This window comes from Protopterus annectens, chromosome 15.part0 (assembly GCF_019279795.1).
Source record: "Protopterus annectens isolate FY-2018-M chromosome 15.part0, PAN1.0, whole genome shotgun sequence".
Taxonomy (NCBI): domain Eukaryota; kingdom Metazoa; phylum Chordata; order Ceratodontiformes; family Protopteridae; genus Protopterus; species Protopterus annectens.
The window spans coordinates 112,752,909-112,769,444 of NC_056749.1; the positions used below are offsets into that span (position 1 = coordinate 112,752,909).

General features: G+C 45.0%; 1 protein-coding gene across 3 annotated transcripts in view; it reads right to left on the reverse strand.

Moving 5' to 3' along the window:
* The window catches only part of CCNB3 (cyclin B3), a 1,510,800-nt gene that overhangs the window by 1,054,702 nt on the left and 439,562 nt on the right, over positions 1 to 16,536 (reverse strand). The gene's annotated exons all lie outside the window — the stretch shown is intronic.

Consider the following 16,536-nt stretch of genomic DNA (forward strand, 5'->3'; position numbering starts at 1 on the left):
AAGTTACGTCAATATGCTTAAGTGACAAGTGCTCATGTTCTACTGTAAAATTATTATATCCATACCCAATATATCTTCTAATCATTAAACACATATATATATATAGATCTAATATAGATATATATATATATATTATGTACAAACACACACAATGCAACGTATTGAATACCAATGACCTTTTTCAAATGACGGGGAAAATAAGCTGGAATACGCTGAGGTATGTTTTACAGTAACAAAAATGGCAGTACAGAAAGAGCAAAAGTCTATACGCCTCACCCAAGGAAGTGGTGCTACAGTGAACACATTCCTGAATGGTAACATTAAAATGAGAAAGGAGGAAAAAAAATAGCTGCATCAACAGGAAAAATTCACAACACAGATCGGCAGTATACCCTTCACATTTTTGCTAACCAGGCAAATTAACTTTGTCCAGGGACCACTGTCAGCCACAATCAAGTCCAAACAGCATTATGTTACATATACGTGAGACAAAATGCAGTATCACTACATATCAGCAGGCACAGCAGATGGGGGGTGGCGAGATGCATTGAAACAGTAGTACTACTACTCAGAAGTGGTAAGTAACATCAGCCGTGGTTTGTTTTTACAAACAGTACGGCTAGATATGCACAGAAGTGATAAGTAACATCAGCCGTGGTTTGTTTTTACAAACAGTACGGCTAGATATGCACAGAAGTGATAAGTAACATCAGCCGTGGTTTGTTTTTACAAACAGTACGGCTAGATATGCACAGAAGTGATAAGTAACATCAGCCGTGGTTTGTTTTTACAAACAGTACGGCTAGATATGCACAGAAGTGATAAGTAACATCAGCCGCGGTTTGTTTTTACAAACAGTACGGCTAGATATGCACAGAAGTGATAAGTAACATCAGCCGCGGTTTGTTTTTACAAACAGCACGGCTAGATATGCACAGAAGTGATGAGTAACATCAGCCGCGGTTTGTTTTTACAAACAGTACGGCTAGATATGCACAGAAGTGATAAGTAACATCAGCCGCGGTTTGTTTTTACAAACCGTACGGCTAGATATGCATGCAAACTACACTTTTGCACTTTAAAACTCAAAAGGGGGTGGAGGGAAGGAAACTATACTCCAACCATTATCTTACACCAGCATCTACCATTACGGCACAGTTTTTGTTTATATGCATGTACTACGTTCTTTGCATGATCACCAAAACTTACAACCTGCACTGGGAGGGTGGCTACTTTCCCGTGGCAGGCTGCTGGCAGCCCTGCAGGACAGCAGAGGCAAAATCCAACCTTATCATGGCATTAGGAGCCCAGTCTAAAATTGTAGAGCTAAGTGTGAACTATGGACCAAATTGCTGCATCAAACGAACCTCAAAGCCACGTAAACCTAAGATCCTCAAAACTACATTGCAGAATTCCTGCAGCTTCTATTCACATCCTGAAACATTAGGGCAGGAAGACACTTTACCCTGGGGAAGAAAGGCTTTTCTCCTTATGATATCCTAACAGACTATAGAAAAACAAACTTCCTCGGTAGGCTCACAGAAAAACAACAGATCCCATCAGTTATGCTGCCAGACAGTAATAACTGTCCCTATCGTCCTATCTGTGGCTGGACTCAAAGGTAATTTTGGTGAATGATAAAGAACTTAGATCCATTCACTGAAACCACCCTCAATTAACTTAATTTTGTTTTGGGAGTAAGCCCACCTGCACCCCAACCCCCTAGGACTTGTATATAAACACACACATACTAATGTCAAGGTCACACAACAGCAGAGAAAAAAAAGTAGACGTCTGAAAATTTCATCAAATGGCACTCACTGTTTTTACATTTGAAGAAATGACATTCGATGAGATGACATGCTCCCAACTCTGGTCATCTGGTGTCTCAGCTGCCTGCTGGAACACTGCAGTATTCCAAGAGGAAGAGAATGACAAGGCATTGTGTACTCAACTCTTCCAAGCAGGAGGATGTTCGAATGAGTTGAGGGACACACATTTCACAAGCCCTGGCGGCAATACAGCAGGCCATGAGAGCCAATGCTGTAAAAGGTGGTCAGGCAGAGACAGGAAATAACAAAATGCAGGTGAGGACACTTCCCTACCACCTCCATTGCACTCCCTCCCAAGTGACATCAGCCCTGCAAGTCAATGGGTGATGGGGCTTAAAGAAGACAGCCAAGCTGGCTGCAGTAATGATAAACCTGACTTTTCTATGCCTCGCACCCAATTCTGTGGGCATTCATAACCCAATGGCAAAGAGATCTTCCCATCCAGAATGACCAGACCTACCTAGTGAAGGAATATGATCAGGGCAACCCTAAAATTCAATGGCATTAAGCAGAGAAACGAGCAATGTGGATGCCAGGGACTAGAAGCCAGCAGTAGGTCAAACACTGGGAGAAAAGGAGCAAAGAAGGAAGCCAGGACCACACGTCAGCAGCAGCCAATTGATCAGGTAGTTATAAATATGCATTGTCCCTAGGTCTGCAAATGAGCTGTAATTGAGGCTAGGCATTTTGTGAAGACCAATAAAAATAGCCAGCCCAAAAGGGTAAGGAGGTAAACTGATGGCGAGATCCCTAGACTTTGAATTTCAGGAAGTGATTTTATTCAGGCAGATCTTTTGACAATTGGAAAGCACAGTTGTGTAAGAACTTACAACAGTAGACGTTTTTTGCCCAGAGGCATTACTATGAGATATTGTCTTATCTTACTCCTAAACTGTTAATAACTAGGGTACAGATGTCCCAGAGGCATTACTATGAGATATTGTCTTATCTTACTCCTAAACTGTTAATAACTAGGGTACAGATGTCCCAGAGGCATTACTATGAGATATTGTCTTATCTTACTCCTAAACTGTTAATAACTAGGGTACAGATGTCCCAGAGGCATTACTATGAGATATTGTCTTATCTTACTCCTAAACTGTTAACTAGGGTACAGATGTCCCACAGGCATTACTATGAGATATTGTCTTATCTTACTCCTAAACTGTTAACTAGGGTACAGATGTCCCAGAGGCATTACTATGAGATATTGTCTTATCTTACTCCTAAACTGTTAACTAGGGTACAGATGTCCCAGAGGCATTACTATGAGATATTGTCTTATCTTACTCCTAAACTGTTAATAACTAGGGTACAGATGTCCCAGAGGCATTACTATGAGATATTGCCTTATCTTACTCCTAAACTGTTAATAACTAGGGTACAGATGTCCCAGAGGCATTACTATGAGATATTGCCTTATCTTACTCCTAAACTGTTAACAACTAGGGTACAGAGGTCTTGTTCTGCTTGTTACTGCATTTTAATAAAATTCATAATTTCTAAAGTAGATACTCTCTCAAAAATTCTATTGCACTCTAAACACAAATTTTACTGCAACAACTTCTGATTTTTTTTTACTTGTATATGTAAACTTTTTTGCTAGACATTGTCACCCTGGGCCTATGCTGAAAATGGGTTCCTGATGCAGTCCGACTTTCCTGGTCACCAAATGTCAATAAATAAAATAAATAGATCAATAAATATCCTTCTGATCAGTGTTGCAGTATTCTTAACAAATGGGTTTAATCACCACGGATATCCAGCCCAGGTAACAATGCTGTTACCTTCTCAGTATCATATGCTTGACATGCAACTTCATCTTGTAAGCTTACGGGTATATAGGTGTACTTGAGTGCAAGTCCTCAGATTGTCTCCAAGCCATCAGCCTAAAGATCTCCTGGCAGAGGGGGGCTGGTCAGCTTGGAGGGGTGAAACGAAGTGGTAAGCAAGTCCTCTTGGTCCTACGATGTTCTCCAGAGAATAAAAACACGGAGAAGAGAAAGAGAGAGAGGCAGTAGGAAATGTACAGAGGGGAAGAACGGTGGGATGCGATACCACAACAGTGGTCAGTAGGATACATACTGTTTTGGCAAGTTCTTACACAACTGAACTATGCCCTGACTAAAATCACTGTTGCACTACTTCTAGGCAAAGGGGAAATTCTCAGATTAGAAGGGAACTTAAGCTTGGTTGGTTCATAGGTAGGTACTAGACTATCGGCCCTGGGGCCTATACAAGCCCAGCCAAGAAGGTACCCTGGCTGTTGCCACCCAAGAAAATTATTTTCCTGTGCCAATGTCAAGCAGAGTCCCAGAGGTGATCCCGGGGTGAATTTCCTATTTTCCATCCAGTCATCAAGATTTTTCTGGAAGAGTGCTAATGAGGAACTTTGTTCGATATAGATAGGTAGTTTATTCCAGAGTATGGGAAGTCTCTGGGACAAAAATCTATCCCTCCGGCATGTTCTGCTTATTGTGGTAAAGTTTAGGTCCCTAGAATATGTAGCTCGGGAGGGATTGGGATTTCTTTATTACGTGGAGCATGTCCAACAGCTCTGGGTTTGACATAGCTTTGTATGTTAGGCAAAGATCACCTCTGAGTAGGCGATATGCAACGGAGTAAAGCTGGAGTTTTTTGAGATTGTCTGCGTAAGGCATCTGTTTGAGGCCGGTAATCCTCTGAGGTATTTCTGCGGCCTTTCCAGTTGCAGATGTCTTGTGAGGTACATACCAAAAGGGGCATTGTACTCTATAATGGGTCTAATTGAGTGATGAGCAGAGGGGAACAATGACCTCTTTTTCTGGATGAGAAACCTTTTGTGATGAGGTGTGCCACATAGGATTTCCTGACTACTGTGGCGATGCGATCAAAGGAGAGACTACTGTCCACCTGTGTCCCAAGGTCTCATCACACTTTTGATGTTAAGTACACTGCCACCTATGTTGCAGTTCATGGGTACAGAGTTTTTACCAAAGGGGATGACAATCCACTTTTTGGCACTGAGCTTGAGGCCATGGCTTGGACACCAGGCATCTGTCTCAGTGAGGCCCTTTTGTAGGATGCCCACATAGTTAGGAGTTTCGATTCTGGCTCCTAGTTTGCAGTCATCTGCGAATTTCGTTAGCCAAAGACCTTCTGTTTTAGCCTGTACTTCACAGAGGTATATACCAAACAGGACAGAACCCAGAACTGAACCCTGTGGTACTCCACTTGTTACTGGTCTGAAGTCGGATTTGGAGTCTGCTGCTTTCACAGTGTGGGTTCTGTCAGTGAGCCAGTTGGCAACCCATCTTGTGACAGAGATATATACCTAGTTTGGTGGGTTTATCTATAATTCCAGAGTGGGGGATGGTGTTGAAAGCCTTGGCAAGATCTAGATAGGCTGTGTGAACCACCTTACCCTTGTCTACGACTTGGGTGACTGCTTCAAAGAAGTCTATCAGGTTTAGGGGACATGATCTGCCATTTACAAACCCGAACTGGGTGGGGTCCAGAGTTTGGAGATTACCAATGACTTTGTAAGTTCCATGAGGATACGTTCCATGGCCTTGCAGACCAGGCTCATCAGGCTAATGGGACGGTAGTTCCCAGGGTCCGGGTGGCTCCCCCATTGCGGAGTGGGATAACCGTTGCTGTGCACCATTCAGCAGGCACAAAGCCTGAGGTGAGGCTATGACTGAACATGGTACTTAGGTGGGGTGCCTGTTCGTTCTGTAGTTTGTGTAGAATGCAGCCTGGGATGTTGTCTGGTCCCATGGATGCTGTGTTCTTGGCTTTGGAGAGTGTGGTTTTTACCTGTGCAGCCGTGATTACAGGAACGTTGCATTCTTCCAGTACAGAGATGGGCTCTTTAGGGGGTGAGGGGGAGGTAAAGTTGGCACTGAACCCATCTGCCAGGATGCTGACAATATCAGTTGGGTCTGTATATTTAGTGCCATTGTGCTGTAACTCAAAGCAGCTCTGAGTGTTGCCATTGAGATTCTTGGCATAGCTATAGAATGCTTTGTGGTTTTCTTTAGAATCAGTGGCGATTTTGTTTTCGTAACTAGCTTTGGAGGACTTTATCAGGGATCGCAGCTTCTTACCGAGGCTGACCAGGGAAGCTCCTCCACTCATGGGATTTTACTCTCTTCTGCAACAGTTTCTTCCTTCTGTTGTACAGTTTGTTTATGGCAGGGGACCACCAGATTGCCTTCCTTTTTTTTGGAGGATAGCGTCTTGGTTCTATTTTGGATAGCACGATCCATGCACTCATTAAGTGCTTATAAAGCGCAATTGAGTAGGATTCAGTAGTCATAACTGTATTGTCCATCTGCATGGGTGTCATGAAGTTCACCACTTCTGTCTTAAAAAGCATGAAGTTGGCTTTGGAGAAATGTTTTACCATTGTTTCCTTAATGAGGGGTGGGGGCAGGATGCCGATATCTAGGGTAATTAGCTTATGGTCGGATCGGACCAATGAAGCGTTGACTTCAGGTGTGGAACACCGGTCACATGTTGGTAATGACTAGGATCTAGGATATTGATGACCCTGGGGGGGGTGTGGATAAGTTGATCCAGGGCATTGGAGTTTATGAATTCCAGAAAGCATTGAGCGAAGGAGTTGGTACATGAGTAGTTTTCCCAGTTAATGGTGGGGTAGTTGAAATCGCCCATTATTAGGGTGTTTGGTTGAACCCTAATACTTTCCAGTACATCAAGAAAAGAGGAGTGGGAATCCTGGGGCATGGGTGATCTGCAGCAACCTGCAATTTGGATTGCAGTTTTGCCCAGAGTTAGATGCACTTGGATAACCTTGGCTGCATTATGCTGAGCAACTAGCCTGGAGGTGTGGATATCCTTAATGAATATGGACACACCTTCACCTTTGGTGTTCTGGTCCAGGTTACATGGCCAAAAAGTGTGGTATGAGTAATAGCCTGGTAGTGCATGGGTGCTCTCTGGAGGCTTGAACCAGGTCTCAGTCACTGCACATATATCGATGTTCTCCATTTTAAGGAGTGCTTCGAGTGAGTGCATTTTGAGATTTAGACTTCTAGCACTGAGTAGCATCACCCTCAGTTTTTGCTTGCCTGTTCCTGACACGGTGGTGAATTTGTCATTTGAACCTTGCCTAAAAAAAGGCAATATAGGGGCGGCAAGAACAGTACAGTTTTGTACCTACCATAAATGTAGATGTCCGAACTGGATAGCATCTGCAGTCATAACAACTGGGTTGTCCTGTCGTCAGGCAGCCCTTCAGTCGGCCGGATTCCAAAGTCCGGGTCCGGCTTCGGCTGATGTCGCACTCACCCGACGTCATCTCTGTTCGTCTTCGGGTATAAAGGCATCAGCCGACGCCATTTTCCTCAGTGTTTCTTGCCCCAGATGCCAGTAGCCCTCTTGGAGGCTAAAATTTGGATAGATGCCAATGTTTCCAAAAAGATAGAGGTAAACACACAAATAAGCATGTATGTACATATATACAAACAAATACACCATAACAGACTCCCCCCCACCAGCTAGCTATTAGGAGGGTAAAACACCCTAGGAGTACCACAGAGGGGAAGGAGGGAGGGTAATCCTGACTGCAGATGCTATCCAGTTCGGACATCTACATTTATGGTAGGTACAAAACTGTACTATGTCCTTCATGGATGCATCTGCAGTCATAACAACTGGGTAGAATACCATAGCCAACTACGGGAGGAGGATAAAACTAGATTATGGTGTGTTTAGGATCCCTTGCAGTACAGCAGTGGCAAACCCTGCTCGGGATCTGGAATATAGAGGCAAATTATAATGCTTGGCAAATGTATGCACGGAGGTCCAAATAGCCGCCTCAATAATGTCTTTGGTTGCCACTCCTCGTAAGAAGGCTGTGGTAGTGGCTGTTGCCCTTGTAGAATGAGGTCTTATGTTCTGTGGAATTGGTTTTCCATGGAAGGAGAAACAGAATCGTATGCAATTTCCTATCCATTTGGAGATTGTCTGTTTGGAAATAGCTTTTCCTTCCCTTCCTGTTGCATAGGCTACAAAAAGTTGGTCAGTCTTTCTGCTATTTTTGTTCTGTCCAAGTAGTAGCGTAGCTGTCTATGTACATCCAAGGTATGTAGTATTCTTTCCCCTCTGTTTTGTGGGTTGGGAAAGAAGGTAGGTAGGTGGATTGCCTGGTTTAAAGACACTCTGGATACCACCTTAGGCATAAATGTAGGATTAGTCCTCATGGACACTATCTTGGTGGAAGATTAGGAAGGGTTGCACTGCCATTAAGGCCTGTAGTTCTGAAACCCTCCTAGCTGAAGTAATTGCCAGTAGGAAAGCAGTTTTCCATGACAGGTGTTGTAGGTCCGCTGTTGCTGCTGGTTCAAAAGGTGATAGTGTCAACTTCTAGCATAAAGTTTAAGTCCCAAGCTGGTAAAGGTGGTTTCCTTGGAGGTTTTACATTCTTGATTCCTCTGAGGAACTGCCTGAGCAAAGGGTGCGAAAAAACAGGTGGATCAAAGCTGTATTCTGCTGAAATAGCTGATGCATGTATCTTGATGGAGGAGTAGGACAGGCCTGAATGAAGAAGTTCGGCCAGATACTCCAGAATGTTAGGCATATCTATGTTTGACACATCTTTTCCTCTTTTAGTACTCCAAATGACAAACCTTTTCCATTTTCCAGCATAGTTCCTTCTTGTTGAAGGTCTGCGTGCTTCAAGAATAATGTCTTTAACTCTTTGGGAAAGCTCTGGGTTAGCTGCTGCTATGTGATGTTCCATGCAGTCAGTTGCAACGTCTTTAGGTTTGGATGTATGATGCTGTAGTTGTTCTGAGTTAACATCAAAGGCATCAGGGGTATTGGCCACATATTGTTCCGAGACATGCTCCTCAGCAGTGGGTACCAGTGTTGTCTTGGCCAGTTTGGAGCTATCAGGATTATCCTTGGACGCTCTTCCTTGATCTTTAGTAATACTTTGTGTATCAAGGGAAGAGGTGGGAATGCAAATGCTGTCAGGCCTTTCCAGCTGAAGGAGAGCGAATCCACTTTCCATGCCAGTGGGTGGAATGTCCTTGTGCAGAATTTTTTGAGCTGGTGATTGAGAGGTGATGCGAATAGATCTATCCGAGGCATTCCCCATTTCTTTGAGATGGTTTTGAAGATGTCCGGGTGCAGTTTCCATTCGTGGGCATCCGATGTGGTTCTGCTTAACATGTCTGCTAGAGTATTTTCTTTTCCCGGTACAAATATTGCCTGTAACTGGATGTTGTAGCTGAGTGCCAGGGTCCACAGCTCCAAAGACATTCTGCATAGGGGGTATGAATGAGTGCCTCCCTGCTTGTTGATGTACCACATGACTGTGGTGTTGTCTGTCCTTATCATCAACTGGCCCTCTGAGAAGTGGTCTGAACCTTTGGATTGCCAGTTTTACTGCCAGCATTTCTTTTAGGTTGATGTGCAGGTGAAGTTGATCCTGTGTCCACAATCCTTGCACGCATTTGTCCAGCATGTGGGCCCCCCATCCTAGGTCTGAAGCGTCTGTTGTGATGGTCTGGCTTGCTTGACATCTGCGAAAGGGTAGGCCTGGGTTTGTCTGGCATGCCTGAGCCCACCATAGGAACTCCTGTTTTAAGCATGGAATTAGTGGGATTTCTGTTTCTAGGCTGTGTCTGTGTTGGGACCATAAATTCTTTAGGTACCACTGTAGTTTTCTCATATGTAGTCTGGCAAGTGGGACCAGGATTATGCATGATGCCATGAAGCCCAAGGCCTGCAGTACTTTTCTTGCTGTTAACTTGTTCAGTTTTGTTAGTGCTAAGAAGTAAAGAGGTAGTTCTTTTTGTTTTTCTGCAGTTAGGAATGCCATTTGTTTTACTGTGTCCAATTCCGCGCCCAAGAATGTCCTTGTTTGGGATGGTATCAGCCTTGACTTTTGTAGATTGACTGTGTATCCCAGTGCTTGTAGCAAGTAAATGACCCTTTGTACATCTGTTGTCAGCTTGCTTTTGTTGTCCCCTTGTAGCAGGCAGTCGTCCAGGTATGGGTAAATTTGAATTCCCTGTAGTCTGCAATGGGCGATTACTGATGCCAGGCATTTTGTGAATACTCTGGGCGCAGTAGATAAGCCAAAGGGCAATGCTGAGAATTGATAGTGCTCTGATCCTGCAAGAAATCTGAGGTATCTTCTGCAGATTGGTCGAATGGGGACGTGCAGGTATGCCTCCTTGAGATCTAGAGTTACCAGCCAACACTCCTTGCCCAGCATGGGAAGAAGTTGCTGTAGGGTCAGCATTTTGAATTTTGGGACAATGATGTATGTATTTAAGGCGGACAGGTCGAGAATTGGTCTCCAACTTTTTTCCTTTCTTGGCACTAGGAATAGTCTGGAGTAGAACCCCTTTCCTTGCTCAGCTGTTGGCACTTTTCCACAGCTCTCATGCTTGCTAACTGCAGTATCTGTTGTAGAGCCTCTGTTTTTTGATTTGGAGGTAGATTTGGCATTCCTCTTTTGACTGGTAAAGTGTGGAAGTGGAACCGGTATCCTTGATCTATGGTTTGTAAAATCCACTTGTCTTTTGTTATATAGTGCCAGTTCTTTGAAAATAAGGTTAACTTTCCGCCTAGAGGAGCTGCTATTTGTTCCCTGGTAGGCGGATTTAGGATTAAGTCACTGTGGTTGTGTTGATGTAGTGGCAGTGGTTGTGTCTGTGCCTCTGTTGTTACCTTGCCACTGTCGTCCTCTGTAGGCACCTCCTCTGGGTTGGTTTCTGCCTCTGGAACGTCTATTCCTGCCCCTTTGGGATCTTGTGGAGTCAGGAAAGGACCAATTTTGGCAGGCCAGTTCCTGCTAAACCTTGGGGTTGAACCTGCAAGAAATCTTTAACCGTTTGAACAGATTTTGCCTTTTCTTCCATTTTCTTCATAACCTGCTGGGCAGGTGTACCAAACAAACTTGTCTTATCCATAGGAGCATCTAGTAACTTTGCTTTGACATGATCCGTAAAGCTTGCTCCTTTAGCCATGCATGCCTTCTTATCACTGTGCCAGTCATGGCTGATCTAAATGAAGCCTCCAGTGCATCATAGCCACATTTTAAGGAATGGTTACTAACCTGTTGTATGTTATTTACCATCTCTAATACATATTTCTTATCAAGAGATTCATCAGTGGTTAGCTTTTTAGTTAACTGATCAAGCATAAACTCTTGGTATTGTATCATGTGAAACTGACAGTTTAAAGCTCTAGCTGAGAGAGTAGCTGAAGTGTAGACCTTTTGCCCCATCTGTCTAATGACCTTGCTTCCCTTTCAGAAGGAATAGGGTTTTTAGCTATGGTCGCGGCTACTGCCTTGGGACCCTGGGATATAGTTTCGGGGTCTGCAAGAGGGGCCTTGTAAAGGTGGTGATGGGTGTCTGGCACCCTGTAAAATCTGTCTGGTTTGGCAGGGGCTGGAGGTAAGGAGTCTGGTGCGGAGCAGACATCATTGAAAGCATCATCCACCACAGAGAGAACAGGAGGTATAGCTAAGGGCCTGTGTTGTGGAAGGTGCAGAAAAGTCCTAAGTCTTTTTCTGGAGTCTGAAAAATCCTGTTGCTGCCATTGGAACTGCTCTCGCATGGCATGTAAGGTTTCCCCAAAAGAGAATTCTTCTGGTGGGGAAGCAGCTGGAATGGATTCTTCAGCATCAGAGTCTTCAAAATTGGAGAAAGGAGCCTCTGGCTGGTCAGTTATGTCTGATTCATTGGCAGAATCATCAGATGACACTGGCTCAGGGGGCTCTGCCCTAGGTCTCTTCTCTGGGGGCTGAGAGGCCCTGTCTGGGTGAGATTGAGATCCTCTAATTAATGAAATTAAATCTTCTGCCAGAGTAAGCATTTGAGAACTAGAGGAGGGCCTGGTTGTAGGGGTTTTAACAGGCACTGTTTTAGTAGTCTTGGCTGCTTTAGCCCTGGCGAAGGCCTTAATGGACATGGCTGCTGGAGGCCTAGCAGCACCACGTGCTGGGGTAGAGACATCCAAGGGAATGGTGTCTGATAAGTCAGTGGCAACCACCGTAGTGGGTAAAATTTCTGAGGCTGATTCAAGAATGGTAGCAGGTGCCTCAGTTGTAGAGATAGATTCAGCTGTACTTTGATCAGTTTTCTCGGTTTCGGCCGAAACCGAGACACTCGCGGTTTGCTTGACCGTGGTTTCGGCCGAAACCGCGGACCGCGAGTGTCGGTCTTTATCTTTGCGTTTTTTGGCCGATTGGGAAGTCGGAGGATCAGACGGCATAATGTACGCAAAATCAGAACCGAAAAACTGTTCAGCAAACTCCGACCGACGCCTAAGCGTTCGTCGGTTGAAGGAAGCACAGGCCGAACAGGCTGCTACGTCGTGGGCTGGGCCTAAACAAGGCAGACAGTAAGAGTGGAAATCCTTATGAGGTATTTGTTTCCCACAGGTTAAACAATTATTAACTTTTTCTGACATCGGCTGAGGCAAGAGAGAGTCCCCAACGGGTTCATAGGTTCATACTAGGCTATCTGCCCGAGGGCATTTACAAGCCTAGCCCATCGTTTTGTGGCTTACGCCACCCCTTTAGTATGGGGAACTATACCCATTATTTTGCTGTGCCTCTGTCGAGCAGTGACACTGAGGTAATCCCTGGGGTATATCTGCGATCTCCCATCCATTGGTCAAGATTTCTCTTGAACAAGGCCAGCGAGGTGCTCTGCCTCACATGTACCGGGATTCTGTTCCACAGCATAGGGAGTCTTTGGGTGATGAATCTATCCCTCCAGCACGTCCTATTAATAGCCGTGTCGAGGTTTAAGTCTCCCGCCCTTGTGGCTCTGATGGATCTAGATCTTTTGAGGTGAAGCATATTCATCAAATCTGGGTTTGACATGGCCTTGTATGTTAGGCAAAGGTCACCTCTGAGCAAGCGGTAAACGACTGAATAGAGCTGGAGTTCTTTCAGTCGGGCAGCATAGGATAGATTTTTGAGACCCTTTATCCTTTTGGTGAGGAACTTTTGTGGCCTCTCCAGCTGCTGCAAGTGTCGGGTCAGATACATTCCAAATGGGGCATTGTACTCAATCATTGGTCTGATGAGTGATGAGTAAAGGGAGACTATAACCTCCCTTGATCTAGATGAGAATCCCTTCATGATAAGGTGGGCAATGTAGAAGGTCTTCCTAACTACTTTAGCTACATGGGTGTCGAATGACAGACTACTATCAACCTGGGTCCCCAGGTCCCTGATAACTTCTTCTGTGCTCAGTGGATTGCCTCCTATTTGGTAGCTAGGGGTAACCTTGTTTTTCCCGAAGGGTATGACTATGCATTTTTTGGCATTTAACTTTAGGCCGTGGCTCTGGCACCAGTTGTCCGTTTCTGTGAGACCCTTCTGAAGGATATCTGTGTCAGATGTGTTTTCTACTATGGCCCAGTTTGCAGTCATCTGCAAACTTTGTCAGCCATAACCCTCCTGTGTTTGCTTGTACTTCAGAAAAGTAGATGCCAAACAAGAGCGGGCCCAGGACTGAGCCCTGTGGGACACCACTTGTGACAGGCTTTGAGTCTGACATGGCGCCAGCAACTCTGACCCTGTGGGTTCTGTCACTCAGCCAGTTTGCAACCCATCTTGTGATGTATGGGTTAACATTTAAGCTGATGAGTTTTCAAAGATACCCGAGTGGGGTATTGTATCGAAGGCCTTAGCCAGATCGAGGTAGGCTGTATGGACTGCCTTTCCCTCATCAATGGCTTTGGTGACTGTTTCGAAAAAGTCAACCAAGTTTAAAAGGCATGATCTGCCTTTGACAAAGCCAAACTGGGTTGGATCCAAAGTCTGCAAATTCCCAATGTCTTTATTTATGAGGTCCATTATGATCCTCTCCATGGCTTTGCAGATAAGGCTTGTCAAGCTAATGGGCGGTAATTACCAGGGTCGGTGGAGGCACCGCCTTTGTGAAGTGGGACCACAGTTGCAGTGCGCCACTCCTGGAGTGCGTATCCAGAGGTAAGACTTTGATTAAACAGCTGTCCTAGCTGTGGGTTTAATTCCTCATTGAGTTCATGGAGCACACAGCCGGGACACCATCAGGTCCCATGGATGCTGTGTTTTTGCTTTGGAGAGAGCAGTTCTCACTTGGGCGCTGGAGATGTTTGGGGGGCTGCAATCATTTGGTATAGATATCTCTCCTTTTGGGGGGGAGGGGGGTGTGAAGTTTGCACTGAACCTGTCAGCCAGTATGTTGGCAATGTCTGTAGGATCAGTAATCTTCACATCATTTTGAACTAGTTCTGAGCATATCTGGGAGTTTCCTCCTAGGTTTCTAACATAGCTAAAGAAGGCCTTATGATTGTCTTTTGAGTCTTTAGCTATTTTTCTCTCGAAATTTGCTTTGGATGATTTTATGAGAGCTCTCAGTTTTTTACTTATAGTGATCAAGGGTGTCTTACCTTTTAAGGATTTTGCTCTATCTTGTAGTAGCTTCCTCCTTTTGTCGTAGAGTTTGTTTATGGCTGGGGTCCACCAGACTGGACGCTTGCCTTTGGTACAAAGAGTCTTTGTTTTGCTTGGGATTGCCTTATCCATGCAGTCCTGCAGGTGCTGGTAGAAGGCATTTGTAAGTGATTCAGCGGCTTGAGTACTGTTTTCCCGCTCGGGGCCTTAAAGGAGACCACACTAGTCTTTAGAAGTGTGATGTCGGCTTTTGTGCAGTTCTTTACTGTGGTCTTTTTATTTCAGGTGGGGTGGGATGAGGACCTCCAGCGAGATTAGTTTGTGATCTGATCTCACCAGTGAGGGGTATACTTCCGGTGTTGAACATTGTGCTCCCATGTTCGTGATGATGAGATCAAGTACGTTATCTCCTCTTGTGGGAATGGTGACTAGTTGTTCCATGGCATTTGAGTTTATGAATTCCAGGAACTTTTGGGCTAGGGTGTTTGGGCTTGAGTAGTGTTCCCAGTCTATATTTGGGTAATTGAAGTCACCTAGTATGATGGTGTTTGGTGATACATTTATCCCCTCTAGTGTTTTCAGGAAGGCCATGTGAGGTTCCTGAGTTTGTGAGGGTGGCCTGTAACATGCTACTATTTGCAGAGCAGTCTTGCCTACGGTTAATTGCACCTGGATGGTCTCCGATGCATCATGCGTTGCCACCAGTCTTGAGGTGTGGGTGTCCTTGATGAATATGGATACCCCTCCTTTCTTGGTATTTTCCTGATTTTGGGGCCGAACGCATGATATGAGGTAAAACCTGATAGCTGGGGTGCTCTCAGGAGCCTTGAACCAGGTTTCTGTCACAGCACAGACATCGATGTTCTCCATACTGAGAAGGGCCTCGAGTGCGTGCATTTTGAGATTTAGACTTCTGGCATTGAGCAGCATTACCCTTAGTTTATTTCCTTTTTGTGTTCTAGGGTGGTAGGTTTAGAATTTGAGCCTTGCCTAAAAAGGCACTATGGGGTGGCAAGAGCCTTTGCCAATATCCGGAATCCCAGGGTGACAGGTGCAAGCCGCCCTTGCGAGCAGCGTGGCTTGTCCAGCATGTCATCCCAGGCAGACAGATACTGGATCCCCTTTGAATGACACCAGTGTTTAAGCCAATTGTTAAAGCTGATCATCTTATCTCTGTATTGTGGCATCATTCTTGGTGAAGGTAGGATACTGCTCAAGGTCAGGGTCATACCTGCCTGGGCTACATAATCAGAGAGCTCCTCAATGTCTCTTTTCATGTAGTCCAAGGAGGTGGGTCTCAGGTCGTTTACACCAGCGTGGACAATGACTGAGTCATATTTGTACCTGCTGTTGAGAGACCTGAGTGCTTGCGTTATGTGGCGGATTCTAGCGCCCGACAGACAGCTTACTGTGACCTTCTCCTTACTCAGTCTGGTGAGCGGGACATCAGTGTGTCTGACTATGGAGTCACCAATGACTAGTTTGTCTGGCATTGTGTTTGGCCTTAAGGGCTGTGACTGTTTGACACTCTGACTGTGAGGTCTATGTGTTGCAGGTGTTGTGTTCTGAGGTGGTGGTTTTTGGGTGTCTGCTTTGGTGGCCTCTGCTGTTTTGGTAGATTTTGATCAGAGCCTCCGAGTATGTCTTTGTGTGTTTATGTGTATGATTTGAGGTTGTAATGGTACTATGTGAGACTGGGTCTATAGTGTGTGTGGTAACCTTCTCCTCCTGACTGGTCTTGCCAGTCCTATGTTGAGAGAGCTCAGCCTCCAGTTTGGCCGTATAGTTGCATCTCTCGCATGTATTTGTGTTTTGTGGGAGGAGGAGAGGGTTGTCTGTGTACATGAGGCAATTGTAACATTGCCTCAATATTCCCAGGTTCACCAGCTGAGCAGGAGATGACACTAGCAACTGATCCCTTGACATGCTAGAAGGATAGACAAAAAACTTTAAAAAGATTCCGGGATGTGGGTGACCGAGAAATGGGGGTTGCCTTTTGGGGTGCTATCTATAAGAGTGCCGTATCAAGGTAATAAGTACTGTAGGAGCAAGTGCTAGGTTTAACAGATAGAGAATAGTCTACTTAGAGTCAAGTAGAGATGATCTTTTTAGTTATAGGATACGCTGATTAGATGAGTAGTATAGGTCGAGGAAGGTAGTTTCAAGGGAAAATTTGAAGAGTGGACTTTAGGTAGCCCGAATAGTTTAAACCTGCTTAACCGAGCTGCCCTAGTGTGCAACAGTGGCAACTCAGCTAAATCAGCTAATGCGCGCTAAAACGTG